General features: G+C 52.5%; 1 pseudogene; it reads left to right on the top strand.

Moving 5' to 3' along the window:
- The first annotated feature begins 437 nt into the window (after nt 1–437).
- On the top strand, nt 438–4,917 carry LOC134390072 (2-oxoglutarate and iron-dependent oxygenase JMJD4-like; annotated as a pseudogene).
- Nucleotides 4,918–5,774: the final 857 nt, after the last annotated feature.

Here is a 5,774-nt window from a genome sequence, read left to right on the forward strand (position 1 = left end):
ATGGCATAACTGAGTAGAGGCCTTATGGCCTACAGAGCCTAAGATATTTACTATCTTTTTTTTTTTTTTTGATATTTACTATTTGATCCTTTACAGAAAAAGTTTACTGACATCTCTGCTAGATCAATATACATATGTGTATATACACACATATATATGTATATGCGAAGGACTTTAAAAAGTTTGTGGAAAAATGGAATTAAAAGACAAAACAAAAGCTAGCTATGCTTGCAAGAAAAAATAAAAACGGGTTTTCACTCGGGCCGGGAGGAGCCCGCCAGGCGACCCTCCCACCGGCCTCGAGCTCTCTGCAGAGCCTGCGCATCCTGCCCTGCGCCAGGCCCGGGCCGTGGACCTCTAGACGCGCGCCTTCACCGAGGCCGCTTCCGAGGCCTTGGGGGTCGTGTACAGGGTGGCGGTTGCGAGGCCAGGCCGCAATGGCCTTCACTGAGGAGACCGACACCTTCTTCTTCGCCACCTTCTTCCAGGGCTGTCTGCTGCCCGCGTGCCCTGCGCCTTCTCCAGCGCCTCCGCCAGGTGGCGCCCCTGGGGAGCCTGACTTAGCTGCCTGCTCCGGAAGGAGGACACTTGGTTGTACGCGTTGCAAACTGGCGAGTTTCGGGAATACGACTGGAAACCCCGAGAACACATGTCCGTCAGAGACACCATCAGCTACTGCAGAGAGTACAGCCAGGGCGCTGCTCCTCTCCAGGGGGCTGCCTCCACCTCAAATACCAGCTCCTCTGCAGATAAAGGGGCGTGGGGCACGGGCTTGGCACCACCTTCCCTAGAACTGAAGGAACCTGGAGGCCTTTCTGACGGAGGCGGCCGCGGCTGCCGCAGGAAGATCTTCGTTTTCCTGGTCAGGAATTTTAATCAGAGTGAAAGAAACCTGCCTTCATCGTGGTTTTAAGCATCTTCCTCTGGGAAGGGCAACACCTCGGGATACCTGCAGGGTGCTGGTTGCCTGTGAGGAACACAGACGGGCTGTGGTCACGCACCTCTTTACCGTGTGTGCCCAGAATCGTCCCTGATGGCTCCTCTTCACCCTCCCTTCTAACCTGCAGCACTGCCTCTCCCTTACCTCAGATGCCCCTGGGACAGACCCCTCCTCTCCACCCCACTTCTCCAAGTCAAGCCTGTCCCCTTCTGCCTTGGCTGCTGCTGGGCTTTCCTGACCACCTGCTCCCCCCTTGCTAGGCTCTCTAAAGGCGGTCCAGATCTTCCTAGTCCAGCCATGTCCTGCCTCATGTTTAAAATTTCCAGCTCTTTATCCTGGCATCCTGAACCCTTTCCAGTCTGCCCCCACCTACCATGTATTCATCCTGGGAGCTTCACCTGCCCCCGAGACCCAGCTCAGACAGTGCCCACCCTGGGAAGCTCACCCACCCCTCTCTCGCTTGGCATTCCCCCTCTCCAAGGCAGTTCTTGGGTGGTATGTCTGTTCCCCCGCCAGGGGTGTGCTTTTCACCAGCAGAAACATGGCAGTCAGACGCCACCAGCTGGGGCGGTGTAGGTGCTCATGTATTGGCAAGTGATCAAGAGAACAAATTCTTTTCTCATGTGTGTAGACGCTAAAGCTCAAAAAGGTAGAATGAGGTAGAATTCAGGTCCCTGTGATTCCCATGAGCAATCCAGAGTGCATGAGAAGCACCTAGCACCAGCACCGCCACTCATCTCTGCCACACTGCTGCTTGTTTGGCACAGGTAGATGATGGGTCAGGAACAACCAGACACTGGTCCTGGCCCTCAGGGATGTCCTGTTCCACTAGCAGAGATGCACACATAGACTCAAACACTGACACACACTGTGGATTTGGGTTTTAGATAAGCAACAAGTGGTTTTTTGATGTAAGTGTATCCCAAATACTGCAAGGAACATACTTATACGAGACAATTTTTCCTTGTTTATTTGAAATTCAACCTTGATTGTGTGTCCTGTGTTTTATCTGGCAACCCTAAAAAATAAGGGTAGATGATTCCTGGCACCAGGTAGTCAGGAGAGGCCACAGGACAGGTAATATCGGAGCAGGGTTTTGATGGATGAATAGAAGTTTGCCAGGTGCACAAAGGCATGACAGGAGGAGGTACATGGTGTTTTGGGGAACTACAAAGTGGTTTGGTGCTCCTGGGATTCTCCCCTGCCCTCATCTCTGACCAGGAGTTATGTGCGAGTAAATCCAGAAGCTTTTTCCAGGGTTGCATTGGTAGATGAGGCCTTCCCTGGGGCTGGTTTAATAGGCTCCTGTGTTTGGGTGCTCTTTAGTGGGGTTGTGGGGATGGACCCGAGGGCAGTAAGAGGGTAAAAGGGTGGCCCTTGTGCCCGGGCCTGCAGCCTGCAATCTACTAGGCAGTGCTGAAGTTTGCTGGTGTCAGTGAAAAAGTGAAGGAGACCCACGATTCAGGAACCACGGTGATGCGGATGATGCATTAGAGCCCCCAGCTCAGCCAGAAGCCAAATTCCCAGGATGGGTCTGAGAGAGGGCCACTGTCCATCTGCATAATCTATGCTGTCACAAGCCACCCCAAGTCAGCCTCTTTGCTTGTGATTCTGTGGTCAGCAATTTAGGTGGAGCTCAGCTTGGGTCCCTCAAGGGGCCGGAGTCATCTGGCAGCTTCAGTAGGGCTGGGTGTCTAAGGTGGCCCTGTTCATGCCATTCCAAAGCTCTCTCTATCTCACCTGAAGTACCAGTGAGGGTGGAGTCCAGGAAGGTGGAGTCCTGCTGCTCCTGTCGTAGCATTGTGCCACTCCACAGGGACTGCTCGGCAGAGGATGTGTTCACATTGCACTTGTCCACCTGGCTGCACAAGTTCTGGGATGCCCTGGACTTGGACAACTACTGCTTTGTCTTTGTGGGTCCCACAGGCATCTGGTTAAGGGGTTGGGTGAGAGATGTGGCCGTACTGGGCTCTCAGGCCAAGGTTGTCAGGAAAAGAGGGGCTGCTTGGTAGAGGTGTTAGAGCTGGGGCCACTTGTCCCACATGAATAAAGGCCCCCCTTCACTCAGAGGCCTTTGGGATGCTGAGCTCAGTCAGTCCACTCTGAAGCAGTGAAGTCCACACCTGCCCCTGCCAGGCAGGAACCAGGAGCTCTTGCTGCCACAGGATGCTCTTCCCCATCAACATCTTCTATTCCTTCACATGGTTCATCAGCATCTGCAGGAGGACAAGGTGGTTCTTCCTCCCTCTTGAGCAGAATGAGGCCCTGTGGGATGGCCACGGTGGCCTGCCCTATGATGTGACCTCTCCTGTGCTACTTCACACCACCTGCACCCAGTGCACCTGCAGGCAGGCAGCCCGCCCGTGGAGGTCATGCCCTGGAGGCCACATCCCTGGGCCATGCAGGAGGTTGGTGAGATGGTGTTCATGCCCAGCAGGTGGCACTACCAGGTCAGCAACCTGGTGAGGTGGACTCGTCCCACTTGCCACTCGCCTGAGGCCACACAGGCCCTTATGTACTAGGTTAGAAATCTTGATTCTCCTTTGATCTTAGAATAGGATTTTTAGGTGATGCATGAATGAGCCAAAAGGCTCTCCAGTAGGGGACAATGGTCCATGGATTAGTTTGGCAAAAGCCATGTAATCAATTCTAATCACTGTTTAGGGATGGGATTGTGTACTTTGACTGTTTTAGGTTGCTGGTTTGATTCCAGCTTTAATGACTATTGACTATTTAACCTACTGATTCTTCTTTAGATATGTTAAGGAAACTGCTTGAATGCTGTTTAAATATGCTAAAGAAATTGCTGTAGGAAGTATGTGGAAAAGAAAATGTTTACTAAGGGCAAGCTGTTTGTTGGTGGATCGACTTAGCTTTTTAAGAAATGCATTCTGGAATGTCACATTGTTAATTTTACTGCTATTACTAGTTTTAGTTGTTTAATGCTATACTTAGCTATAATTCCCTTCTGTAACACTGCCTGTTTTTATGTCCTTTTTTGATGATTGAATCAACTGATTTTTCTTGTGAAACTTCCTTGTCTTGTCAATAAAAAGAAAGGCTGGTTTTGAATCGGGACTGCTGCTCCCCTGATGGGTGGCAGTCTCTCCAGGCCACACTGATGTTACCTTGAGTGAATTCTTTCTTTCTCTTTTTTCCTTCTCGGTTACACAGAGGGAAGTGTAACACCCTTGCTTTCCTGCAGCTCCTGTCTCCTGCCTTCCTGCAGAAAAAGGGCAGTGTCATCCCTTCTGATCTTCCCTCTGGGAGAGAGGGCCTGACAGGGGGCTTCCTGAAGCATTGCTGAGGCCCCAGCCCTCTGTGTCACTCCCTGCCACATCCCTTCCCTGGGCCTACATGCTCTGAGTGAGCTGTGGACTATGAGGACCCCAGCCCAGCACTCTGTTCCCTGCTGAGCTGGCACCATTGGGAGGCAAGAGAGGGCTGGAGCCCTGTGGCGGTCCCATGTTGCCCACCCAGGACACTGGGCCTGGCACAGGAGGCCCTGGTCAGTGCTTGCAGATCAGGCAGGAAGTGGGGACAGTGCCCACTGTGGGCTCCTGGGCCAGTGTGGGTTCTGCCACTTCCAGGACAATACCATCTCCATCAACCACAACTGGATCAGGGGCTACAACCTGGTCAACATGTAGCATTTCCTGCAGCAGGAGTTCCACGTCATGCAACAGGAGGTCATCATGAGGTCATGTGCAGTGATCAGTTCTGAAGAATTTTACCACTTCCTGAAGGTCATCTCTGAAAGGAGGATCCTTGTCCTAGGGGAGGGGCTGGAGGCAGGTGGCATAGCCACCAGGCTGGGCCCCCAGCAGTCTGCTTTCAAAGTTGGCCATATTGTAGAGGTGCTGGCATCTGTGGTCGAGCACCCTGACATTCAAAAAGTGGACACCAGTGTGTTCTTGCCACCAGAGAAGCTGCTGCAGCAGCTGGAGGAGGCCATTGCTGCTACTGTGTCTCTTTAGCACCTGCAGGAGGACCTGGCACCCTGAAGACCTGAGCCAGAAGGCAGTCTCCCTGCTCTGGGGCTTATCCACATTGCTTCGTGGCTTGGATGTCCCCAGGAATGGTTTCTCTTGTGAGGGTCTGATGGGTCCTGGCCACCCATGGACTTTTCCTGGGTCCCTGTTCTCAGATGAGGCTCAGCAAGGACAGGGACTTTGGATCCACTGAAAGGGTGCCCGGGTGGCAGTGTGTTGGTCCGTCTGACCTGAAGCAAGCCTGCTGGGGACCATGAGCGGGGTGATGGTGTTGTGACCAGATTTTCTCAGACCCTTCCAGCCAAGACACCTGAGCTGATGGGATCCAGTCTGCCTGCCTCTGGAGGCTCGTCTGTGTGGCCCAGTTGGTCACATGTTCATATGCAGCCACTCCTAGTTCTCCTCACCCTCTAGCTCTGCCTTCGTGGGCCCCAGGGCTGCAGTGAGGCAAGGCAGAGCTGGACACTGCACTGCAGGTCCACACTGGGCACGTTCAGGTGGGTGTGGTAACCTGCATCTGGAGGAAGGGGAGCTGAAGATGGACAGAAATCCTCAGGTCCTGGTCCAGCCAGGCGCCCAGGATGAGGGAGATGGTGCTGGGGAAGGTGCGTGGGCAGCACAGTCAGAGGCCTGTGCTCTCCTTCCCCACTGCTCCCCATGACACCCCTGCAGGGATAAATCTGCTCCTAATAAAATATCACCAAAATACATGAAAAGATGAAATAAAATAAAAAGGATAATGTGAATCTTTCCATGAACTTTTTGAAGACTCCTCATGTATATCAAGCCTCAAATTTGAGCCACATATGAAATTTTAAATTTTCTAGTAGCTATATTAAATA

The sequence above is a fragment of the Cynocephalus volans genome, chromosome 11, assembly GCF_027409185.1.
Source record: "Cynocephalus volans isolate mCynVol1 chromosome 11, mCynVol1.pri, whole genome shotgun sequence".
NCBI lineage: Eukaryota > Metazoa > Chordata > Mammalia > Dermoptera > Cynocephalidae > Cynocephalus > Cynocephalus volans.